General features: G+C 32.1%; 2 long non-coding RNA genes across 2 annotated transcripts; both read right to left on the bottom strand.

Annotated features, from left to right (window-relative positions):
- Window positions 1-6,021: 6,021 nt before the first annotated feature.
- Window positions 6,022-6,709, bottom strand: LOC132698902 (uncharacterized). Its single transcript, XR_009618447.1, has 4 exons — window positions 6,628-6,709; window positions 6,391-6,412; window positions 6,192-6,250; window positions 6,022-6,132 (listed from the first exon to the last, which is right to left on the bottom strand). It is a non-coding gene; the product is annotated as an uncharacterized LOC132698902 (long non-coding RNA).
- Window positions 6,710-9,204: 2,495 nt separating this feature from the next.
- On the bottom strand, window positions 9,205-10,142 carry LOC132698958 (uncharacterized). The gene is made up of 3 exons (XR_009618453.1): window positions 10,073-10,142; window positions 9,877-10,021; window positions 9,205-9,285 (listed from the first exon to the last, which is right to left on the bottom strand). It is a non-coding gene; the product is annotated as an uncharacterized LOC132698958 (long non-coding RNA).
- Between the last annotated feature and the right edge of the window lie 1,384 nt (window positions 10,143-11,526).

Genomic DNA, 11,526 nt, shown 5'->3' with positions numbered 1-11,526 from the left:
TAATTATGGTTACATTTTTGTGTTTTATTTCATGTTAATACAGGGCAACCACAAAAAACTTTTATAAACGCGACAAACCCAAAATTTGTTTCAAGCAGAGTCGTTAAACAGTTCTTACATGCAGTCCAAAATTAGATATGCCGTGATATATTTTACAGCAGTTCGAATTGTATGCTTTTGGTTCAACTTACTGGCTTTAGAGGTTTTTCGTTTTTGGCAAAGTCGCCGGAACTAAAAAATCCAAATTCGAATTTATTAAAATATTTTTTGCAGTTTTCGGTTAGAAGCCATTAAGCCGTAATGCTGGTTAACATTCTTTTGTAAGAAAGAAAGATAGGGTATTACAAGAGTTTGCTGCCTCTTTTACATTTTCTTCAGTACTTTTGAAAGCTCACTCCAATGCTAATTATATTTGCTATTTTTGGTCACTCGGGAGTCTGATGTAGGAAAACTAGATATATTTGGGTATTTTGGTATGCTTTTAAAATTGTATTGTGGCTTATTATGAGACTTCATTGCCAACTTTAGTACGTTATTATTTTTTAATCCACTAAAAGAATCTGTCTAACACAAATGAAGTTCTTTATCTTTAATAGCATATGGGTTACATCTTTAATAATGATCCTTATTTACTAATAATAAAACCGTCTCCTTCTAAATGGGATGTAGGGAAATATTCCAATGCCACCTCCACCTGCAAAGCGACCAAATCCACCTCCGAAGGGCCCTCTTCCAAATCCAAATCCAAACCCTCTGCCAACTCCAAATCCTCTGCCTCCTCCAAACCCTCTACCTCCACCGAATCCTCTACCTCCTCCAAATCCTCTCCCTCCACCAAATCCTCCATGTCCTCCGCCTCCCCTTGGGGATCTTTCCTCACGGATAAGAACTGCGTTATAAGCTACAAAAAATATTTAAAATAATGGAAAATATGGTATTTATTCACTCCGAAGCATTACAGATTAATGATATAACAAAATGTTGTATGAACAATTTAGTAAAAAACGTACAGATAATAAAAAATACTAAATGTGCACTTACCTTTATTCTCATGTACATGCAGAGTAACCCCAAGGGCACAGAGGATTAAAATTATGAAATTCCAAATTATTTTCATGGCGAACCTGTTATTGCCGGGTTGGGAAAATAACTGATTTTGCCTCGCTGTTTTTCGTTACGATTTCATACAATTGTTTTTTTCAAAACTCTCTGCAACAAAAATATTCCACCAGATCACTAATCAAATATGTATCCTTTCTATTAGCACTCCAAAAATCCCAGCAAATGCATGTATTTATTTGCAAAGTGATTTGCCATTTTAAGTGAATCTTGTAATTTTAGATTTTACGGACACAATAAGGCCGACAGTTTTTCGAGTATTTCAAGATTAATTTCAAACAATAGCTCAATACTCGTCTAATTCAATATTCAGAGCTTGCAAACATAAGATTTTTAAGCAGACGTGAAAGAAAGGTAACTGTTCCTGTAATAAAAACAATTATTGAACGCAGATAAAATTGGGACACAAATTGCAATACTTATCTATAACCAGTATTAAATCCAATCAAATATTTGGACAGAAGTGCCTTATATTGTCATTCATCAGCATGCTAAATAAAATAATTATTATAAATATTAAAAATATAATACACACCGGGGATACGGGGAACCTCTATCAATTTAGCGTTTAATACTTTTCTCTACTCCCGTTTGTAAAATACCCAATTACCCACCGATCTAGCGCGCGGGAAGCGTCACTTTACCACGTCAGTTGCGTTTCCCACGGATCCGAGCCACTTCGGACATTTCCGGAATTTTACCGCACTGATTTGAGAGCGATCGCATGTTTTCGGAGATATTTCCCACGCTTTGAATTTTGACGTTTGTCAATTCTGACGTTCATGTCAGCGAATGTATTCGGTTTGTTTTGCGAAAATGTACCCAAAAACTAACAGTCGTAGAAAAAGTATAGTATGCAATACGTTCTGTAAATTTTTTAAGTCACTCGTTTATTATAAATTCGCTCCGCTCGTGTCAAATAAACTCTATTGTAAGTGTGTTCATTAGTTGCTTGATTTAAAGTATATTTATAAAGGTTTTCTTTCTCGCAACTAGGTAAAAAGAGTTCTGAAGAAATTATGAGCCTAGTCCTTCTATATAAGTACTTAGTGAGTAGTCCAAACAATGTTACTATAGTGTTGAGGTAGTACTTCAGAAAACAAGTTCTAGCACTGACTTATTTATTATTTTAATATTCTATTTACTAATATTGACCATATCAAATTTTAGTTTAACAATTGTTATATTTATTTTATTATATTATTTGTTTTCTATCTTCCGAATATGCCTCCTGATCCGGAATGGGAATGGGCTAGCGATCCAGATAGGCCTAGAATAAATAAATTTTGTAATTCTCGTGATAATATAGAACTTACAGCACTCTCACCTATTCCAAAAGGTCCAGTTAAACCTCCGGATAACGCTCCAGCATTTGAATGAGAACTGAATAATTCAAAAATTTATTATTTTAAGTCTTTTCTAGCAAAAATGTTTGGAAACAAGAAAACTGGAATGTCAGTGGAATATTTGATATATCTCACTGACATACTCAAAACAAGTAAACAAAAATTGTGCGTAAATCTAAAAATTATTAAACATTCTCGTACATTCCCAATGTGAAGTTAAGTTTCCAAATGTAAAGAACATCAGGACTACTTTCTTAAAGTATTGTGATATATTTATTTTATTTGCAACAAAAAAAAGTGATAACTCACCCTCCAATTCCCAATTGCGGCGCTATAAAAGAAAATGAACGCATTTTATTAACATATACTAAACCAAACAAATTAATTTAATTAATACTAACATATCCGCGTATCCACCATTTTGTGATGAATTAATCTGAAGCTCTTGCCAAGTTAAAAAACTATGGCAATGTATCTATAATAAACATAATTGTTACCTGCGGCAATGGTGTAAACGAATATTGCGAGAAAAACAAATAGCAGTTTCATATTGATTGGTTTCGGATTGCACAAGACTTGTCTCACCAAGACACGTGGATCATATATACCAACTTTTAAAACTTGTTCATAATCACCGTCACTTTGCGTTCCGGCAAACAATTAGAATTTTCAGAAATGTCCATTAATTAGAATGCAATAACTTTTAAAATAATAATTACTGTCGCATCCGGTTTGGAGTCAATTAGCTACCAGTTACATTTACTTTTAACAGAATAATTTGCTCCGTTTGTATCACATCCGCTTAAACTGGTGAAATTCATTTTTGGTTTTAAACACTATTCTTTAAAGAAAATGTACAGAGTGGGCCAAACTGGACTCTTTTAAATGAAATTGGAATTTTTAAAAGACTTGAAACCTGAGATCGACGTCTGGGGTTCAATTTTTATAAAAAATGTAATTGTAAAAACCGCAAATAAATATCTGTTGCCGTTTCAGAATCACAGAGTATCCGCAACAACTTTTTTGCAAAGGGGAAAATATTGTGTTATGCTATAAGCATATTTAAATTTTTAAAATTTAAATATTTAAATATATTTTTAAAAATATTTTCATAGTTATCAACAATCAACAAAAAAGGCGAGTTTCTATTTGGGGCAACTTCTATATTTTTGAATTAGGTATAAGGCATTAAATTCCCCTTTCCAAGAATGCATGAATGAAGATTAAATAAATGAAATGATTGAAGAATGAACCCTTGATATTTTGGTAAGCCACTAACTTTTTATGAAACACCGCATATAATATGTTTGAATGTGCAGCATAGCAGCATTGGGTCCGAACCTTATAAGTTCAGGGCATCATATAACAACAAGAACAAGAAAACTTGTAACTTAAACTTAACATTTATACCGAAAAGGGTTTCATAGTTATCAACAATCAAAAAAAATAAGGCATTAAATTTTCCTTTCCAAGAATGCATGAATGAAGATTAAATGAATGAAATGATTGAAGAATGAACCCTTGATATTTTGGTAAGGCACTAACTTTTTATGAAACACCGTATATAATATGTTTGAATGTGAAGCATATCAGCATTGTGTCCCAACCTTATAAGTTCAGGGCATCATATAACAACAAGAACAAGAACACTTGTAAATTAAACTTAAAATTTATACCGAAAATCAATTTAAAGCAAGATAAGCTACTTTATCAAAGAAGCCTCAAAGATCTAATTTTCAAATATCATATATCATAATTTTCATTTTTTCAAAGCTGTGATGCGATTCGGAATCCAATTTTGTTGCAAATTATTTTCCATTTCGTTTTTAGCCAAACTCTTTAAATATAATAATAATAATAATAATAATAATAAATTGTTTATTGCCCACAAGATACAAGTTTTTACCTCAAAATAGCGCTAGATTCTATTAAGTATAGGTGCTCTAGTTTAATAGAAAATAGATAAACAAAAAATAATACATCATAATAACATTTGTTATAGAATTCAAAACACTTAATTAAGCTTGAATTGCGGAACTCATCTGCTACGTGAAGCGTTTATTTATTTTTCAAATAAGTAATACAAAATAAAATATAAAATAAAAATGAAACTGAGCAAATGAAAGGAGGAGGAACCACAATAATGGATTGCATTAATTGAAGTTGCTTTTATTGGATGCCTGAATGACTGTCGGACAATTATCCACGACCTTTTAGATGTTATAATAGTTTTCATTTCAGCAGAAATTATGTTATATAATTTATTTACAACATATAGAAATCTTCGCTGTCCTATCCTTTTTGCTTTTGGTTGTGTTAAGTTTTCTTTCGTTTTTGCTCTAGTAAAGTGATCATGAGATATGTGGTTGTTGAAAAATTTTTCCGCATATGAATCATAGTTACTTTATAGTGTAGTTGTCAGAGAGTTAGAATCCTGCAATACTTAAAGGCTTAATGGTTTGAGATTACTGGCCGATAATGCCGTATAGTAAAAGCGACTGGACCAACCCAAAGTATGTTGGTATTCAAGTACGTATTCACATACAAATGAGGCAACCGTTTTGCTCCAATTTAATTTTTATATTCTACATTTTGAAAACCTAACTGTAATTCAAAATGTTATGAACTAATCATTCCAGCATTACTACTTTGCGTTGAAATTTCAAAAATAAGAATTTTGAAATTGCAACGTTGCCTTTAATTTGCAAAATCTTCCAGAGTAAAGGCGTTTGGTATTTATATTGAACAAAAAAGCATGAAACTTTTTTTCCAAAAGTACTAAGATATAGGTATAAGGAAACGAATGTTATCTAATGAATAAAGTTTGAATTAAAATTCAAAAATAAAGGAATACTAGTATACATACATTGATTATTCTTATTTTAACTTTTGGAACACCTTGTATACATTATCTAAAATGTATTGCAGAGGGAATTAGTGCATCTTCCTCCGAATTCTCTATTCAGATTTCTCCAAAAATAAACTAAAGTGAAACCTACATAAAGAAAAGGCTGAATATAAAATTAAAATGGTCTGCAGTGATATGACTGCGAAGCCTCTTATTTAGCTTTTGATGCAACAACCATCTGCGTATATGGCTAATTATGGCACTTAAACTCCTGCTAGATGCATCTATCAAAAACCTTATTAGTAATTTCGGTTTAAAATCAATGAGCACAAATGGAGGTACAAACGTATTCTAAACTTCTAACCATAGCCATAGCCAGGTATATTTTTTACTAATAAGCTGTTTAAAGGATAAATATTAGTTGACGCTTTCGGCAACCCAACATAATAATTGACGTCCCCAAGCAACCACTAAAGTTCTGTCATACTTGGGAATTCTTAATTCAGCTAATTAAATAACCCGTGTAGGTCATGAGACTACACTTTTATTTTTTAAGTTGAACTCAACGTAACACCAAATTTGGCTTTGCTTATGCAAAAAAACAAAGTTGCATAGGCTTACGAAATCACCAAATTGATTTCACTTTTTTCACAATTTACGCAAAATTATACCTAATTTCAAAGAAAAACAAATTTAGCTTAATTTGTTGTTTATTTTAGAATTAACAAAATCAAAGTCGGCTTCAGTGAATAATTCATTTTCCAAATAGGGTTCCCGATCCGGCACTGGATTGAGCATTGGCGAACGATCCAGAACCACCTATAAGTGAAAATGATAGATAATGAACTAAAACACGTTGGAAGAAAATCGCCACTTACCGAGTCCACCCAAACCGCCTCCAAATGAACCAGCAGATGCACCAGCATTGGCCTGAGATCTATACAGAAAATAATCAATATTTGTTCAGGTGCAGTGGTTTAATGATTGAGTGTTAAATCGCATATTTCTTTATCTTGAGACACAATTTTTAGAGTACATATCGATTTTTTACATTTAAACATTGTTAAAACTACTCACCCAGAGAATCCAAATTGCGGAGCTGGAACAACGAAAATAAAAACGAAATGTTAATTCAATATATTTTTTTTTATTTAAGATTAGCGAATATGATTGTTCATAATTTTTATTACGTGTTTATTCAGCAAAAAATCAAAAACTTAGCTAAAAAAGTTTAAACAAATTCCTTAAATTTCATGCTTTTTTTTTAAACAAATGTACACTACTAAAAAATAAAATAAATAAATATCCATTTACCTGCAGCAACAGCGTAGAAAAATACAACCATCAAGACAAACAAGAGTTTCATTTTGATGTTTTGTTGTTTAGTTATTTGTTGACTGGCCAATAATTCAAGCTGGTATAGTTTACTTTCAGTATTTGGTGGGCATTTATAGTCAAAATGTAACGATATTAACGAACCTGCTGGAGATTTAATCTGACATTGTATCGATAATTACTACGAGTTTAAAAAGCAAATTCCTTTTGGTGCCAGAACATTAAAAGAAAATTAATATTGATGTATACCAGTCAAATGTTTCGAAATTGATTTAGAATGTTCAAGGAAATTATCTTATGTCAAAACCGAGGCGAAAATTAAACTAGGGAGAACAGACATTTCTTTCGAGAATCGCTTTTACGAATATATAGCAATGCATAACGGATTAAATGATAATATATTATTTTACTACGTAAAACATCTATTATGTTACTTCAGCCATCTGAAATAGATGTTCAGCATCCCGCATAGATCATTCTGTAATATAAAATAGATATGTTCTTACTGAGTAATTAAAATTGTGTTTCGATACATAATACCTAAATATTCCGGAACATAGCGCAACGAAGCTTTATCTTTTTTAGTCTTATAAATTTGGATGAAGGTGCGTCAAAATACCAATCTACTGCCTAGTCGAAGAGATATTTGGTTTGGTTTTAGATATATGAATTACCACTTTGTATGTCACATTAATTGAAGGCAATTTCGTTAGCGAAGTTTAGGTTTAAAACTAGTGGAAGTTGAAAAAGTCAAATTAAGATCTACATGTCCTAAAATAAATATTTTGAAAAGAGAACTACACACAACTACCAATAAAGATGAAAAAATATGTAATAAAATATAACTGATGTATTACCCTTACAAAAAAAAACACTTTCTGCACAATTCTTTATTTTCTTAACTGAATGGAGGGGATTAAATTAGACTACGATTCTTATTCCTATTAACTAAATTTAAGGCGAAATTTATGTAATGATTTTAAAAAATATATTTTTTATTTTATGTTTTTGTTAGAAACTTTTGTCCCCTGCAATTTTTTCTATGCAGTTTTTAAGGCGCTCCTTATTATTGCTTTAATTGACATTACTCAATTAGTTAGTTAGACGACTAGTTTAATCAAAAACACTTTTGTTCAGTAATAAGAGTTTTAATCCAATAATGGCGAATTTCACTAATGCAGACATGGCGAATATGCATTTTCTGTACGGGCGTACAGACGGAAATTTCTTGGAAGCTTGTCTTTACACACAAGAGTATCTTAATACTGACCTCCTTTTCACAGCTTGAATGAGGAGTTTGGATACCCGCTGAGAACCCGAAGATCGAACGTCCGGATTAGAAATACTAAATATTATTAAAATGGAATGACAAGTACCACGAAAATTTCGGCAAAACATCAGCTATATCCAAGCACGCACGTTTCTAAGATCAGACACACCTATTTGTAGCGCGATATCTCCTTAATTGTTGACTTTTTAGCCAATGTTTATATAACAAAGTACCCCTTATTATAAGCAAGGAATCACCCTCTTCAGTTTTTCGCATTTGTTTTGTTAATAACCTATTTATAAGTTGCCCGTTTCGAGTGTCCAGCATTTTATATTAAAACCTATTCGATTTTGACAAGCTTATAACCAATAGATATTCTGTTCTGTAGATATTTTATAACATTATTTCAGTTCTTATAAATTTTTTATCGTCTCGATTTGTGCTGTTGGTTGTTTTTATGTAGCAATTGTTGCCAATAAAACTTTGCTTGGTGTTACAAATAATTCTCGACAAAATGGCGGAGGCTCAATCAAATGTCATAATATTTTCTATATTTATTTGTTATCGCAATAAAACTAATAAACAAATTAACAGTAAATTATTACTTACTATTTTATACCGTGACAGACCGTAAATATAATTCGTATATTTACCTAAAGAAATAAAAACGAAATAAGAAATACCGGATGCAGGCTAAAGAGAAAACACTATCACTATAAAAAAAAAACTATTTAAGATAGCAAAGCTTGGTGATCAGAATTATAACCTCCAAACCACGCAATTCGTCCCAGAGTTGTCAGAAAAAAATCAATTCAAGCAAACAAATTCTCTTGGTCTATCTACTAAAAAGATATTTTCCCCAACTCCTATAACCAAGGAACCAATAAGATATTTTTTAAATGAATTTATGGTGTTGTTTGCCATTTGTGAGACCAGTCATTTCAACCACCGAACAAATGCTGATAAGTTCCTCAATTTAGCAGTATTCAGTATTCCTCTGTATTTTGTCATGATATACTGAAAATGAGTTAACAGTCAACTTTACTGTTTAGAAAGGAAATTAAGTAAAGTGCAGTTTAATATGTGAAATTTTGGGGCATTCTGTACCAGATTTACGGCTTTTATAATATCTAATATCTAAACGGTCTATAGGGATTGTTGTGAATTTTGAAGTCATTGAGTCATATATATTATAAATGGTCGTGGCTGTAATTAGTAGCTAGAAGTTAATTAGTCAAACCGCTTATTTAACCGAAGCAAATCTTTATTAAGAAACTGACAAAGCTTTCATCTATCCTTATTAATACATAATTTTCCAAATATGGCGATCGGTCCGGTGTTGGCAATGGAGAAGGATACTGATCTACCTGTAAAAATTAAGGTGCAATAGACATTTTAATAATAGCACTTTATTTCCAACAGGTAACATGACCCAATTACAGGAAATATTAAATATAAATCATCCAATATATATACTAGGGGACGTAGAAACCAATCTTAAATCTACTAATCTTACAACTAAAAAAAAATGAAGAAGGATAGAATGAGAAAGAGAAAGAAAAGGATAAGACTTAACGGTACGCATAACCCGACGCCATTCGAAGTTGCTGAAGTATGGCCTGGAGACCATCATAATATAAATCGCAGTACGATGATAGTTTGTTGAAGGTAGCACACATATTGTAAATAGGGTTTTGAAAATGGATATTGGACCTGGGTAACTGCGGTAAGAAAGTTGATTGATGTCTCCCTTCCAGCCGCGGCACATGAAAACGTAATTGTTCCAGAAGAAACGGACAATTAACTCCGTAATGAACTAACTTATAGAGAAATGAAACAGATTGCAAGTCTCTGCGCAAGCTCAGGGGCAGTATAGCGAACCTTCTTAGTAGAAGATCGTGATCAACATTTTGGAAACAACATAAATTATCTGTGTGTGTACTATTTAAATTGCTTACCAATTCTTCGGACAACCGTTCCAAGTGGTCCCGAAGCTGTAACAGGGCAGGCATCTCCTTAATAAATAATGTGAATTTACAATGAACCGGGTTAAATAAGTTAGGAGAGGGATCTCGAAGCAAATTGTCGAGGACACCGCATCGCCTAGTAAACAAATAAATACAGAATAGGTGCACTGAAAATAATCAAATTTACCTGCGGCGACAGTCCGCAAAACTAATTTAAAACAAAAATATGATTGCAGTGTAACAGCGTGCTTTACAACTGTGACTTTGCACAATTTATTTTGAATTTATAATAAACGCGTTGGTAATTATCAGGTATATCAGTTCGGCGATCATTGCATAGATTAATGATGCCTTACAGCATAGCTGATAACGATTGTAGTACTGGTTGACCCATCTAGAATGAAAGGAATCCCCTACACAAATTTTAAAATTTGTTTTCCTTGTTAAAAAAGCAAACTTGAGTGCAGAATTGAGAAACATCAATAAAGCCAATTTAGTAGTAGTAGATATGCAACAACTAATTACAAAAATTTGGGACATTTAGGCACGAAAAAATAACAAAACCTAGGCTTGTAACTTATCACATACGAGACATCCGCAATGCTACAAAGTGGGTACAACAAACTTAGAGTTTTTGCTCGTAATTGGAGTGTTCCTATTTCTAAACCAAATAAAAATTTGACTTTCATGTCTTTTAATGAGGGGGTAATTACATTGGTGGTATTAAAAAATACTTTTTCCAGAAATTAATGATGCAGGTTGAACAAAAAACACCATCACTATAAAAAAGCATATTTGACTTTTCATTTACGATATCATAGGCTGTTGATTAGAGTAGAAACCCTCAGATCACGTTTCCGAAAATGATCCCAGAAATTTTGCCAAAAAAGCAACAGTACAGTACTGAAATAACGCACTCTTCATGAAAAAAATAAAACTTCGTGGTCCATCTTAAAAAAGGTATATTATTAGACTCCTACAAAAAAGGCTCCAATTAATTATTCGTTGCTGAAATTACTTGTTGTGTTTGCCATTTGTTCTTATCATAATAGATAGATAATATAGCGGCTCTACTAATTGACATCCACACACTGAACTCGTTTTCCCAGAACATTTAACGAAATCTACGCATATACTGCCGTAAAAATTCGAAATTCAAACTTATTTGCCATCGTCAGTGGCCATATTGTTTGTCGAATTTCGCGAAGTGATTGGTTAAAAACGAATTTTTCAATCTCGCGCCCCGCATGTTGAATGGACCTTCTAAAAAAAATTTATAGTTGCTTCATAAGTTCCTGTTTTATAGCCATAACCAGGGCCTCAATATCTTTTGTAGCTATATGGCTTTTCAATTTCCGATTATATTGAAAAAATTTTGAAACTTTTATATTTATGAAATTGTCTGATTCAGTTGAATACATATGCAGCGGCGTGCCCAGATTGTTTGTACAATTCTTCTTTTCCCCACAAATGAATACAAACTTATTATAAAAAAAATGTTTAAGTTTAATGTGAAATAACTTATCGAAAACTAACTTTTCAATATTAAGGTTATGCTTTCCTTTCATCAAAATTTTCATTTCATTTGGCAGGCAAACAATATCAAAAACACATTGTGCTTCTATGACGATTACGGAACAG

The sequence above is a fragment of the Cylas formicarius genome, unplaced genomic scaffold, assembly GCF_029955315.1.
Source record: "Cylas formicarius isolate icCylForm1 unplaced genomic scaffold, icCylForm1.1 PGA_scaffold_3__17_contigs__length_32017465, whole genome shotgun sequence".
In the NCBI taxonomy this organism is placed as follows: domain Eukaryota; kingdom Metazoa; phylum Arthropoda; class Insecta; order Coleoptera; family Brentidae; genus Cylas; species Cylas formicarius.
Note: the sequence above shows the minus strand (reverse complement) of the source record. Positions and strands in the feature narration are given on the sequence as shown.